Below are 15792 nucleotides of genomic sequence, written 5' to 3'. Positions count from 1 at the left end.
GGGGAACTAAGATTCCCCCACAAGCCGAGTGGCAAAAAGAAAAGTAAAAGGTATCCAGATTGGAAAAGAAGAGTAAAACTATGTCTTTCAAAGATGATATGGTCTTGTATATAGAAAATTCTGAGGAATTAATTAAAAATGATTAGAATAAGTAAGTGAGTATAGCACGGTTGCAAGATACAAGATCAATACACAAAAATAAATTTTGTTCCTAATACACTAGTGTAGTAGTGTTCTATTGCTGCTGTAACAAATTACTAAAACCTTTGTGGCTTAAAGCAAAATAAATTTATTATCTTTTAGTTCTGTAAGTCAGAAGTCTGACATGGATCTCAATGGGCTAAATTCCAGGTGTCAGCAGGGCCCTAGGGGAGAATTAATTTTCTTTTCCTTTAAAAATTCTATGTGCTGCCTATGTTCCCTAGCCCATGGCCCCTCCTCGCAACCTTCCAACCTCTGCTTCCATCATCACATCTCCTTTCCCTCTGGGAGCTTGAGGAATAGGAGTGATTACTGACGGCTATGGAGTTTTTTGGGGGGTGATGACAATTTTCTCAAATTGATTACGGTGATGATTGTGCAACTGTGTGAATGCACTAGAATCAGACAGTCTCTTCAATAAGTGGTGCTGGGAAAACTGGACAGCTACATGTAAAAGAATGAAATTAGAACACTCCCTAACACCATACACAAAAATAAATTCAAAATGGATTAAAGACCTTAATGTAAGGCCAGACACCATCAAACTCTTAGAGGAAAACATAGGCAGAACACTTTGATATAAATTGCAGCAAGAAGCTTTTTGACCCACTTCCTAAAGTAATGAAAATAAAACCAAAAATAAACAAATGGGACCTAATTAAACTTAAAAGCTTTCACACAGAAAAGGAAACCATAAACAAAACAAAAAGACAACCCTCAGAATGGAAGAAAATATTTGCAGATGAAGAAACCAAGAAGGGATTAATCTTCAAAATATACAAACAGCTCATGTAGTTCAATATAAAAAAACAAATAACCCAATTAAAAAATGGGCAGAAGATCTAAATATATATTTCTCCAAAGACATACAGATGGCCAAAAAGCACAGGAAAAGTTGCTCAACATCACTAATTATTAGAGAAATGCACTGTTGAAGGGGATTGTGAATTGGTACAGCCACTATGGAGAACAGTAGGGAGGTTCCTTAAAAAACTAAAAATAGAACTACCATATGACCCAGCAATCCCACTCCTGGGCACATACCTGGAGAAAACCATAATTCGAAAAGATACATGCACCCCAATATTCACTGCAGCATTATTTACAATAGCCAGGACATAGAGGCAACCTAAATGTCCATCAACAGAAGAATGGATAAAGAAGATGTGGTACATATATACAATGGAATATTACTCAGCCATAAAAAAGAAAAAATAATGCCATTTGCTGCAATATGGATGGACCTAGAGATTGTCATACTGAGTGAAGTAAGTCAGACACAGAAAGATAATATCATATGATATCGCTTATTTGTGGAATCTAAAAAACGGGGTACAAATGAACTTATTTACAAAACAGAAGTAGAGTCACAGATGTAGAAAACAAACTTATAGTTACCAGGAGATAAGTGGTGGGGGTTAAATTGGGAGATTGAGACTGATGTATACACACTACTATATATAAAATAGATAACTAATAAGGACCTACTGTATAGCACAGGGAGCTCTACTCAATAATCTGTAATGGTCTATATGGGAAAATAATCTTAAAAGAAGAAGAGTGGATATATATATAACTGAATCACTTTGCTGTACACCTGAAACTAACACAACATTGTAAATCAACTATACTCCAATAAAATTTTTTTTAAAAATCAGTTGAATGGTAGACTTTAAATAAGTGGATTGGAGGGTATGTAAATTATATCTCAATAAAGCTGTTAAAAAGATACAGAAAAAGTAAGTCCAGTGTGACATGAGCAATATCTTCAGATAAAGAAATACAAACAGATATCAATTTCTACAATACAGCATTTTCATTAAACTGCACATTTTTATTTATAATATTAGTATTTACTTATAACTATTTTAATTTCATAGGAAAAATATAACAATGATGGTAAGAATATAGAGGAATATTTGAAAATAACTGGGAAAACATTACCAGAAAGAAATAGCCACAGTGCAAATTCTAGAGTGTAACATTTTATTCTCTATTTTCAAGGTAATTTTTATAATGAAACCAAGATGAGATGAGTTTATGTAAATTGCATAGATTCATTTTGCTTGGAATGCAGTGTAAATATGTTTATTTTGATTATTTAAGCATAACTTTACCACTAAATTAACAATTATTTGAATCATCTTATGTATTAGGGTGCTTAAACAGAATGTGGGAAAGATGGAAAAAAGAGCCAAGGTATCTAAAGCACTCATGAAAAAGAGACAGTTCAGCCTCATGAGGAGGCAATGAAATATTTTAATTGTTGTTTTAAAATTCAGCATTTAAACCTGTTAAGGTCCAGGCAGCACTCCAGGAATGGGAAGACCATGAACGTTATTCTTGTTCTTCAATGAGTTGTGAGCAACAGGATGAATGACTGTGACTTTCCAAATACCTGCATATAAAGTTTGTCATCGAGACACTAAGGGAAATTAAGAACGTAGTCAACTTAGAGCATGCTAAAATGAACAGTTCTTTATGCGACAGATAGTGGCCTTGTGGAATTCATGGCCACAGTAAGATGGCTAAATAAATATTGAGTCTCAGTAATTTTATGAGTAATAGTAAAGGTTTATGTTAACCAGTACATTGATAAAAGTGCTCGCAAACAGATTGTAATACGTGAGCTGTCTTAACATCTGAATGGAAGCCAATGTGTTTACAAAAAGAGATTTGATTCTGAAAGACACCAGAATGTGGAGTGTGAGAGTAAGATGCATATTAATGGGAATGGTTCTTCACAGAGTTGATGGCACCAGCTCCCAGAACTCCACCGATGGGCAGCATCACTGGCACTTCCCACCTGGATCTCTGCAGCGGCCATGTTCCTGTCTGTGCCAGTCCACTATGTCACCCAGAACTCTCCACTGGAGTATTTCTTTTTCCTGTTGGGATGGTCCATGCCTAAGGGAGGCAATCTACAAGTAGCACCTCCAACCGGTAACCATTGGGAGTTGGTGGAAAAATGACTCCAGCTCTTAGTTGCTGCAAATGGGATAATGCTGAGGGATGTTGAACACTGTTGCCTGAGGTGTCCAGCAAAGTGGAGCCTCAGCTGCTTGGTCAGGAACATGCACCTCAGTGCACGTGTTATCCAGAACTTGAGAAATGGAGATCGGACAGAAATAAAGAGGTGTTTATTGGGGGTTTGTTAGGACTGCAGCGCAGGAGACACAGATTCAGGAGGCCCTTGAATTGCATTGCACAGGACTACAAAATAAGAGGCGGCTTATAAAGGCAAGACTGCAAGGCTACATAAATTGTCAAGGATTAGTCAGCAAGGTGGAAGGATACAAGACTAACATACAGAAATCAGTTGCATTTCTTTACACTAACAATGAAATAGAAAAGAAATGTAAAAAAAAAAATTTAGAATCACACCAAAAAAATATTACTTAGGAAGAAACCTGACCAAGGAAGTGAAAGACTTATATGCTGAGAACTATAAAATATTAATAAAGGAAATCAAAGATGATTCAGAGACATGGAAAGATATCCCATGCTCTTGGATTTGAATAATTAATATTGTTAAAATGGCCATACTACCCAAAGCAATCTACAGATTTAATGTGATCCCTATCAAATTACCCGTGACATTTTTCAGAGCACTAGAACAAATAATACTAAAATGGATATGGAACCATAAAAGACCCAGAATTGCCAAAGCAATCCTAAGGAAAAAGAACAAACCAAGAGGCATAATCCTCCTAGACTTCAGACAATACTACAAAGCTACAGTAATCAAAACAGCCTGGACTGACATATATACACTACTATGTATAAAATAGACAACTAATGAGAACCGAAAGTATAGCACAGTGAACTCTACTCAGTGCTCTGTGGTGACCTAAATGGGAAGGAAATGCAAAAAAGAGGAGATACATGTATACATATAGCTGATTCCCTTTGCTGTACAGCAGAAACTAACACAACATTGTAAAGCAACAGTAATAAAAAAAATTAGAAAAAAATAGCACAATGTGGTGGTAAGGAATGTGGGCTCTGAAGTCAGACCATTTCACCTCTCTCTGCCTCAGTTTCCTCATATGTAAAATGAGGATAATTAAAATTCTTACATCATAAATATCTACTTACCTCATAGGATTGCTGTGGGGATTAAATGTCTTAATGATTGAACTTAGACACAGAGTATATGTTCAATAAATGGTGGATACTATGTTAAAAAAAATTCTGGTCTTGGCATTAAAACAGACATATAGATCAGTGGAACAGAATAGAAAGCCCAGAAATAAACCCACACACCTATGGACAATTAATCTTTGACAAAGAAGGCAAGAATATACAATGGAGAAAAGATGGTCTCTTCAGCAAGTAGTATTGGGAAAGTTGGACAGCGACATGTAAATCAATGAAGTTAGAACACACCCTCACACCGTACACAAAAATAAACTCAAAATGGCTTAAAGACTTCAACAGAAGACATGATACCATAAAACTCCTAGAACAGAACATAGGCAAAACATTCTCTGACATAAATTATACCAATGTTTTCTTAGGTCAGTCTCCCAAGCAAGAGAAATAAAAGCAAAAATAAACAAATAGACCTAATCAAACTTATAAGCTTTTGCACAGCAAAGGAAAACATAAATAAAACAAAAAGCCTTCCAAATGGGAGAAAATATTTGCAAATGATGCGGCTGACAAGGGCTTAATCTCCGAAGTATACAAACAGCTCATACAACTCAACAACAACAAAAAGAAACAACCCAATCGAAAAATAGGTAGAATAATTAAATAGACATTTCTCCAAAGAAGACATACAGATGGCCAACAGGCACATAAGAAGATGCTCAACATCACTAATTAGAGAAATGAAAATCAAAAGTACAATGAGGTACTCTCACAACAGTCAGAATAGCCATCATTAAAAAGTTTACAAATAAATGCTGGAGAGGGCGTGGAGAAAAGGGAACTCTCCTACACTGTTGGTGGGAATGTAAGTTGGTGTAGCCACTATGGAGAACAGTATGGAGTTTCCTCAAAAACGCTAAAAATAGAGTTGCCATATGATCTGACAATCCTACTCTTGGGCACATATCCTGACAAAACTATAATTTAGAAAGATACATGCACTCCTATGTTCATAGCAGCACTATCCACAGTAGAGAAGACACAGAAACAACTTAATTCTCCATCCACGGATGAATGAAGAAGATGTGGTACACGAATACCATGGAATATTACTCAGCCATAAAAAAGAATGAACTAATGTCATTTGCAGCAACATGGATGGAACTAGAGTGAAGTATAGATAAGTCAGACAGAGAAAGATAAACACCATATTATATCACTTATATATGGAATCTAAAATATGACATAAATGAACTTATCTATGAAACAGAAATGAACCCACAGACGTAGAGATTTGTGGTTGCCAAGGGGGAGGGTATGGAGTGGGAGTTTGGGATTAACAGATACAAACTATTATATATAGAATGGATAAACAACAAGGTCCTACTGTACAGCGCAGGGAACTAGATTCAATATTCTGTGACAAACCATCATGGAAAAGAATATGAAAAAAATGAATGTATATATATGTGTAACTGAATCACTTTGTTGTACAGCAGAAACTAACACAACATTGTAAATCAACTATACTTCAACAAAAAATTAAAAAAGTAAAGAATTAGAATTGGGGCTGGCAAGAAGTCAGGGTGCTTGTTAAGCAAGGATGGGTCATGGTCTGGAAGGATTACATAGTGTGAAAGGGGGGAACTTTGAAACTACAAGGCAGTTGGCAGCTGCTAGCAGATGTTTTAAAAGTGGCTGGTGGTGTCCATGAGTTTGATACAGTTCAGAGAAAATTCAAGTTCTCAGTGATGCTGGGATGTGTCTGAGACCAAATCCTCAATGGCCCTCTGACTCTATTTTTGTACACCTGAGCTGTGATTACTAATTATCATTTCAATTTGTCACCACACACTTTCTTTAGCTTCTTTTTCTTTCCTGGCCCCCTCCCCCACTCCCCTAGTTGTCCTTCTTGACATTACCGCCTCTATCAGTTAACTTCTATTATGTAATAATCCCCAAAGTAGTGGCTTTAAGCAGTTCCTTATGTCTCTGTATTTGCTGGGCTCCGCTGGCGGTTGTTCTGTGATGCGTGGGACCAGCGGGCTCCCTCACACAGCTGTCTTCAGCTGAGAGCTCAGCTGGGGCTGGGATACCCAACCCATATTCAGTTGCAAGTCTGCTGCCTCAGCTGGGATGGTGGGAGCCCCTGAGCTCGTGTCATAGAGTAGTCTACCTGGCCTTCTTCACTTGGCAGCTGGACACAGCCCCGGATGAAAACAGAAGCTGCCTCTTAAAGCGTCAGCTCAGAAGTTTCAGAATACCACCACTGTCCCTTCAGATTGGTCAGAGCTGGTCATGGAGACAGCCCAGATCAAAGAGGCTCAACTTTTTGGTTACAGGTGTGGTGTGTCTGCACAGGGTGCTAGGAGCTGTCCATTCAAACACTGGACATGTCGCTGACGTTCAATCACTGTAACATGCTTCCCAACTGCTTGGGTTTAAATCCTTGTCTAAAGGGTCTGCTTCTGGGAGAATCCAACCTATGCCAATGCTCTTAAACTAATGACATCTCAGCTCAGGGTGCTCTATACCCGAGACCCACGTGTTCGTTTTGTCCGTTTACCCCCATGCTTTTCCTGTGTGGAGTGGAGTGCTTGGCCTGCGTAGTCTGGTCTGCCATCATGTAGTCTGGTCCATGATGCCTCTAGTCTGGTCCATGATGCCTCTAGCCCTGTCCTGGACCACATGGAACGCTCCACAGGGAGATGGGTCACTGCACCTGTTCTGAAATCTGCGGATTCTAGGCTCCACCAAATGATGCCCTTAGTGTTTCCCCAGAACAGCTTTTGGACAGAGTGGTGCTGATTGTAGAGTGGATAATACAGTCCAGAGTATGGGTTATCCCAGGAGTGTGGGACGACACCCCTGGGGCCATGGAAGGTCACCATGGAGGCACAGTCCACGGGTCACTTTATCTGAGAATGGATGGGTCACTGGTGGCCATCTTGGTCTGCTGTCTCGCTGTGGAGTTCTCACATGCCTGAGTGAACTGCCCTAGGAAGGGTGGGGAAAGGGGAACCCAGAGAGATAAGACTGCAGGTTATCTGTGTGAGCCTCGAGGTCTAGACATCCTGAGCATCTGGAAAAAGGAGTTGGAAATGGGGGATGACAGGCAAGAGGTCCATCAAGTTCCCTCAAGGAGTAGTACCCCAGCTCTTGAATGGAGAGTTTACTCAGGAAGAAAGAGCCAGAACCAACACAGATGATGAAGCAGGCCCAGGAGAGCCGGGGCCCACAGCAGGACACCTGTCCGGGGTCACCAGAGCTCAGTCAGGTCACCCTGGCCGGCCTGCCAGGGCTGGAGCCTGCAAGAAAGGCCTGCTGGGAAAGTGTGTGTCCCAGAGTGCAGGTACCTGAGCTGGACACAGGTACTCCCCCCCCCCCCCGAGTGATGCTAATCCAGAGGCAGCCCAGGTGGGAAGAGGGAGGCCAGTAAGCTGGGTACTCTGATAGAACCATGGCCCTGGAAAGCTCTTACAGGTATGGATCACCAGCTGTGCTTGCGAGGGTCAAGTTCCCATAAGGTGGAGGAAAACAAAGGGCTGTGAGGGATGCAAGAAAGGGAAAAGGGGGATCAGCCCCCAAGTGTCTGAGGAGTCCCATTAGAGATTAGCCAGCACCTCTCTCCTCCTGCAGGCAAGCAGGCATCCTCCCCACGGTCCTAAGATGCCCGCGCTCCTGCTGGGCCTAAATGACTGAAAAGGAACTCTCAGGTCAGAGCTGGTCCTCATTTCCTGAGATTTGGGCCTCTCTGAAGTCCAGTTCTGGTGCACAGCAGACCCTCTTTCTGGCCCCTCTGCCCTAGCAGAGCTCTTGGACCTGCAGAACTAAGGATGAAAGTGTGGATACGGGATCTCCTGGAACAGAGCTGGTGTCCCCAAGCTCCATTTGGGAACCTATTCATCCTTACATGAATTCTTTGTGCTTTGGGAAATCCTGTTCCATTAGCAAGAAAATTCAACCTTCAATCACGTGCTGTCTGGGTAGGGTGAAAAGCTAGTGGTCAAGACAGAGGCTCCGCCCTCAGCTCCTCCGTGACTCCACGCAATGGAGTGCTGACTGGGGTCATTGTGGAGCGTGGTGGGGTGACCTGCGGCTCAGATGCCTGGGCGTGGATCACAGAATCCTGAGGGCAAAGGAGAGGAACTGGGGAGGTGTCCCAGCAGGGCCGGGCTCATCGGAGTCCGGCCTCCAACCAGCCTTCCATCATTCGGGCCACGTGCCTACCAGGTGATACTGCAGGGCAACCGTTGCTCAGCAAGAGCTGGCCTGGGTCCAGCCTGCTCACCAACCCCCAGGACTGATGCATCACTGGATGCAAACTCAGAACCCTCTTGGTTCATCCAGGAAACACGTGGACGAGGCAAATCACCCAGTCTTTTCCCACTCTAGACAAGGGAAGGTCAGTACATTGGTAGCTCTAAACAAAGGACTACTATATTTGACCAGTCCCTGGGGTTAGGGGATGGACTGTGAAAACTGGTATTTGGTGAATTACTTGAAAAGAGAAATGAGCTTGCTGGGCCACGCCCCCTTTCTATTACTTCCTCTGCCACCAGAGGCCACTTAAAATCCTACAGCTTTGCACCTGAGCCCAAAGGGTCTAGTATCTCTCAGCAGGCCTCTATCAGGCTTGACACTCCAAAAACGAAAAGCACAGGGGCAGGTGTCCCAGCCTTCCAGGGGTGCTGTGCACAAGCACACCTCTCCTGGGAGTGCAGAGACCAGGGTCTCAGCTTTCTGACCTCTGCCCTCTGTCCTTTTGTTTCAGCCTTCACTAATTAGTCCCAATTCTGTCCCAGACAACGGAATGTATTCATCGTTCTGCTCAACTTCAAGATATTACAACCTCCCGTTCACTGCCTTGTCTGCTGATAAGGAAGGAAACCGATAGCTACAAATAGGAGGGGTTCTAATTTCTCTACGAAATTCAGGGCATGAAAATCTACATATAATGCATCTACATGCACTCCTCCCAGGCCTCGACCTCGTATCTCAGGGTGGAAGAAGTCTCCAGCCATCTCTGTCTGGTGCAGTAGCTGTGGATGGGAAAGTCCTCCAGCGTTGTCAGGCTGCCTGTTCTTTTGTGGCTTAGAAATTCGGCTTCTGAGCTGTGAATAGAATCTAAGTCTGCACCTCCTACTCCCACACTTTCCTGCTTAGTCCCCACAGTGTTGCTGCTGTTTTTCAGTGTGGGAAACACACTGGCGATTATTATTGCTTTTAAGAATCCACTTTCATTTTGTCTGTGTTACGGTGAAAAACAAATCTTGCCAGTGTGGAAATTTCTGGACTTTAATTCTCCTTTTCCGCAGCAGCTTTGATTGTGTGCTTCTCTTACTGCTGGGGGAGGTGGTCTCCTCTGACAGTGAAGGTGGGGTCCTGGGGGCAGGGATGGTGCGGGAACTCCTTCCGGAAAGTTCAGCTTCCTTAGTCAGCCTTTCCTGACACTGGTGAAAATAAAAGTAATGTTTTTCACAACCAGGTTCATGAACCACCTGAATTCTGATGAATTTTGTCCATGGTCTTCGGGGTAAGGAAGCCCTCTCTCTCTGCCTGGGATGGGGTCGTGATCTGAGCTGGAACACAGGCCTCCTTCCAGGTGACTGGCCTGGGGAAGCTGGCTTTCCCAGGAGGGGTGTGTGTGTGTGTGTGTGTGTGTGTGTGTGCAACTGCCCCTTTGGCGACCTCACTCTCAGGTGAAATTCTAGGGGAGTTACCACACTTTGCTGCATTCCTGTTACTCTGGGTGTGGGTGAAGGTGGGACTTTGCCCTCAGCATTCAAGTCCTTTCTTCCTCCAGGCCACTCTCTCTTCCTGTTTTCCTTCTCCACCCCGGTTACCCTGGGACTTGGTTCCCTGGGACTTGGTTCTATACCGATCTGGGCTTGCTGGTATGAACCTCCCTCCTCTGCTCTTACCCATCCGGGACACTAATTGTCTTTTCACTTCAGCTCTTAACCCCCTTTCTTTTTTTTCTGCAGCTTTTGCCCTGTCCCACACTCTATTTTTATTGTTTCCTCGGGGCACCTTGCAGTTTCCCCTCTTTATGTGGACATAAATACAGAGACTTTTATAATTACAGTGTAGGAACAGTGGCTTCTATTGAGTGTTATATTATTCCTTTTCCCTCTTGGGTAAACCTGGCCAAGAAGAAAATTGTGGAAAGAAATTTGCTTTGCCATGTGTAATGTGGATAAGAAGTGAAAAACAAGGTGAAGAATTCAAAGATTTGGGGTAATAACATACCCACTATTTGGTCACTTCAGGATGAAACTAAAAGTGCTATTGGAAGGATATATATTAGAATTAATTCAATTTGCAACCACATATAATATAAGCTACTGCAACTCTTTATATTCTTCAGAGAAACTGGTTCAGTATTGATCTCTTTTCATTGGCATGAACATGCCATTTTGCACTGAGACATTTGTTTATGCACACTCAAATTATAATTTTATTATAAGATTTGTGTTGAACAGATTGTTACATTACCAATGATTACAGTGATTTTTAAAGCGATGTAGCTTCCTGATAACACCAGGTTTATACTGCAAGCGTTCAATGGCATTGCCATTGAACAAGTCAGATATACCTTGTTATACTGACTAAAAGACTAACCCAGAAGCCTATTATTGATTTACAAAAACTCTCAAATGATCAAATCCTGTTTTGATTATTATGTATTTTTAAATCCAACTGCTTTTTATCTGTAAATATCATATATAGATCTGCTGAATAAATTCAAATTAGCAAACATTTTCTTATCTAATGGTCCACAGAAGTATATTTATGTAAGAAATACATTTCAGGGATTTTTAGTCTTTAGATAGCATTTACTGAAATGCTTTGGTTTAGAAATGTATTGTAATAGGTACTGAAGATAAATGGCATTCATTATACTCATTAACTCACACCAAATAATATCAGTAAGTTATTTGCCAAATAGATTATTTTATGTGGCCTCATCTTCAAGATAAAGCAATGAGAAAATTAAAAAAAAAATTATCAGGGGCGCATTTTCAAAATATCCTTGACTCTTGAGACTTCTCCTTCTCGGAAAATGGAGTAGACACATTTTTCCCTATCCCTTCCTGCTGAGTAGCCATAAAAACCCTGGACTCTAAGGGTTTACCTAAGAATATTCTGAAAGGTTGAGAAGCCAGACCTGAGGGCCCAAGGAATGACACATGGGTGAATTCCTGGATTTTCTTTTTGCCTCTGGGTGCAGGACAAGCCTGCAACTGGCACAGACAATAAAGCTTCCCCTCAAAACCTGCTCTCTTTAGTCAAAGGGCAGGGAAAGGGGCAGCCTAGCAAGACTAAAATTTTAGACAATAACAGCTTTACTCCAGCCAAACACTCAGACAAAGCTGTGGTTCCACTCTCACCCAGACCAACAAAGTCTCCGTGGGGAGAACAGACTTCCATCCTCCCGAGGAAGGAGCAAGATTCCCCTCACCCTCCCCACAGTGCTGGTGCCGAGGGGGTAGTGAAACAGGAGTGGAGTTCTAACCATGGCTATAAGGCAGGAAAAATGTCATACAGATTGGAAAGGAAGAAACAAAACTGTCCCTCTTTGCTGATGACATGATTGTCTACACAGAAAATACCAACAAAGCTACAAAATAACTCCCAAAACTAATAATTGAGTTCAGCAAGGTCACAAGATGCAAAATCAACATTTCTATAAAGTTTCAGTGAACACCTGGACTCTGAGGTTAAAAACATAATACCATTTATAACTGGGTAAAACATGCAATCTGTGTAATTCTAACAGAACACGTACTCCAGTTATATGCTGGAAACTACAAACACTGATGAAAGAATACAAAAGATCTAAATAAATGGAGAGACATTCCATGATCACATATTCAATGACCTATTTAGTAAAAATATCGATCCACCAAAAATTGATATACAGGTATAATACAATTCCTATCCAGATATCAGCAATCATTTCTGTAAGTGGAGACAGTATTATCATGAAGTTTATAAGGAAAGACAAAGGAACTAGAATAGCTAAATAATTTTGAAAAAGTAGAATAAAATGGAAGGGGAATCAGTCTACCTAAGTTGAAGATGTATTATATATATCTATAGTAACCAAGAGAGCATGTTACTGATGGAGGGAAAGATACAAGGATAAATGAAACAGCATAGAGAAGCCAGAAATAGACCCAAGAAATATACTGAACCAAGTCTGACAAAGGTGCAAAGGTCCAATGGAGATACGTTAGTTTTTTCAACAAAGGTGCTGGAATATTTGGACATCCATAGGCAAAAAAAAGAAAAAAAAAAGTACCTTAACTTGAATCACACACAAAATTACACAAAAACTATTATTGTATAAAGCTATTATATTAAAAATTAACTCAAAATGAATCACAGACTTGTGTAAAATGTAAAACTATACACTATCAGGAAAAAATTATGGTAGAAAGTCTTTAAGACAAGAAAGTCTTATACTAGACAAGAGTTCTTAGACTTAACACCAAAGCATGATCCATAAAACAAAAATTGAAAAGTTAGATTTCATCAAAATTAAAAACTTTTGCTCTGCCAAAGACCCTGTTTAGAATATGAAAGAACAATTTACAGAATGGGAGAAGATATTTTCAAATTGCATATCCAACAGAGGGCTAGTATCTAGAATATATAAATAACTATCTAAACTCAACAGTAAAAAATGAAACAGTCCAATTAGAAAATAGACAAAATGCATGAACGGATATTTCAATGAAAAGGATGTAGAGATGGCAAATATGCATCATTAGCCATTAGGAAAATCCAAATTAAAACCAGAATAAGATATTCCTACAACCTCTCAGCATGGCTGAAATTAAAAATAGTGACAAAAGCAAATGCTTATGAGGATGAACAGAAACTGAGTTACTCATACACTGCCATTGGGAATGTAAAATGGTACAGCCCCTCTGGAAAAGAATTTGGTGGTTTCTAAAAAATGAAACATGCTCCTAATATACGACTCATTAATCTCAGAGAAATGAAAACCTGTGTTGACAAATTTATTCACTAATGTTTCTGGAAGTTTTATTCATAATAGCCCCAAACTAGAAACAATCCAGATGTCTTTTAAAGCAAATTGATATTATATTTGTATATAATATCAATTTGTATCATACCCATATATCATCCATACCACAATTACTCAACAGTAGAAGGAATAAACTATTGATACACACAAGAATCTGCATGAATTTCCAGAAAATTATGCTGCATGAAAATAGCCAGTCTCAAAGGTTGCATTTCATTTATATAATACTCTTAAGATGACATATGATAGAAAGGGGGGGAGATTGATGGTGCCAGGAGTTAAGGAGGGATGTGGGTACAGTTGTAAAAGGGCAACTTGAGGGATATTTGGGTAACAGAAGGGTCTGGATCTTGACCATGTTAAAGTTCATAGCCTGGCTCTGACATTGTCGTATTGTTTCCCAAGAAGTCACCGCTGGAGAAACTAAGTAAAGGGTACACAAGATCTCTCCTATTATTTCTAACATCTGTGTGTGATTTCACAATTATCTCAAAATAAAAAGTTTAATTAAAAAATTCTCCCTTTTCCAATATATATCTGTACAAGGCTACATTTTCCTCATATGTCTCAGCCAGAACACCATATGGCAGATGATTGAATGCAGAAGCTCATATGAGAATCCAGCTGACTTTCTTAAGGCAGGCATTTAAGAAAATTGCAAAAATATAAAGCAATGCTGCTGTTCTCATTATACAGCCATCCCTTGGTATCTGAGGGGACTGGTTTCAGGACACCCCTGCCCCATACACCAAAATCCCAAGATGCTCCCTTATATAAAAGGGTGTAGTATTTGCATCCTCCTAGGTACTTTAAATCATCTCCAGACTACTTATAATACCTAATTCAATGTAAATGCTATGTAAATACTTGCCAGCATGTGGCAAATTTGAGGTTTGCTTTTTAGAACATTCTGGAATTTTTTTTTTTCCTGAATAGTTTCTATCTGTGACTGGCAGAATCCATGGATGCAGAGCCCGCAGATACAAATAAGGAGGGTTGACAGTATATTCTTTTCTTTTTGAAAATATGCATATTTTTCTTTAAAAATATGCTTATTATGGTACTATGTAATAATGTTATTATTTTTATTTTCCAGTAAGTTATAAATGAATATTTTGAAAATATTTCTGTTTCTATTTCTAATACATTAAACAGTGATAGGTAAAACTCACATAACAAAACAAAAGCTCTTTGGGGTCTAATGATTTTTAACAAAGTGCAAAGAGGTCAGAAGAGCATGAACTTTGAGAACTGCTGAATTAGACACTGGCCAAAGTTCACCAAACACACTAAACCTGCAGTTTGTTTTGTCTGTATAGACACCTTAAAATGTTTTAAAAGCTACTCTTCTCTCCAAAATGTAATGCAGTGAGAAAGAGTGACCAGGAGTTTAAGCATTGCTGCAGTATTTAATTTCAACAGAGATGCCTGAAGATTTCTAAACAGAAGGCATAAAAAGCCTTTTTCAAAATGTCATTTTGATCTTTGTCTCATTTTCTGATTAGAAATTGTAGACTTCATAAGTGCTTATTTAATTCATCTAAGCATTTAATAGTCAACGGTCCTTGATGGCAAAAGATTGCCCTGTAGGCAGCATGGAAATTAATGTTTCTCAGTGACAGATCTCTGTGATGAGGCTTTAAATATTGAAATTTTATTTATTTATTATGCAGGAAAATGACATTTTACCCCCTCAAGCCAATCGACAGGAAGATTGTAATTATTCTCCTTTCCCAGCTCCAGTTTTCCTCTTGGCACATTCCTCTATTAAAAAAGATTCTCATGTGTGATCTTTCTATTCAAATCTTTCCCTCCTTGCCACAGGTAAATTAATTTACAACAAACTAGCAAATTCAGGTGCCAGCACTTTGTAAACAAGTGTTGAAAGTAAAATTTTGCTTTTGTTATAGGTCATCCTTAGGAGAAGTCTAGGACTCAAACAGGGCGGAAGCTGATAGATACACGGCAAATAGGGTCCTTTCCAGTGGGTTCGCGTGCACAGCGCTCCTGAGGCAGGTCCTCCCCTGTGTCTGCAGATCCACTTGGATTTCAGGAGGGCTGTGTTCTTGTGCTGTGCTCCCATGTGTGCCCCCAGATCCTTCCCACCCCCTCCGGGACTAAGCACGCACCGCATCTCCAACCTGGAGTGTGGGCAGCTGGGAGCTTGGGGCTGTGTTCCCAAGCAGGTGATTATCCTCCAGCGAAGAAGACTGCCACAGTGGGGTCACACCACGTCCCAGACGCAGCCTACCTCGGTGACAGGTCAGAGGATGGATAAAGGCCTGGGCCCTCACTCCTGTCCGGGATGCTCTAACCCGCAAACATCCAGCTCAGAGCCCCGTGGGTGGCTGGGGCCTTTCTTGTGACTGGGCCACAGCTCGGCACCTCCCTCTGCCCACACTTTTCCTACCGTGGTGCCGGCACATCTCCACCCC

Source organism: Leucopleurus acutus (assembly GCF_964270905.1).
Source record: "Leucopleurus acutus genome assembly, chromosome: 9".
Taxonomy (NCBI): Eukaryota; Metazoa; Chordata; class Mammalia; order Artiodactyla; family Delphinidae; genus Leucopleurus; species Leucopleurus acutus.
Note: the sequence above shows the minus strand (reverse complement) of the source record.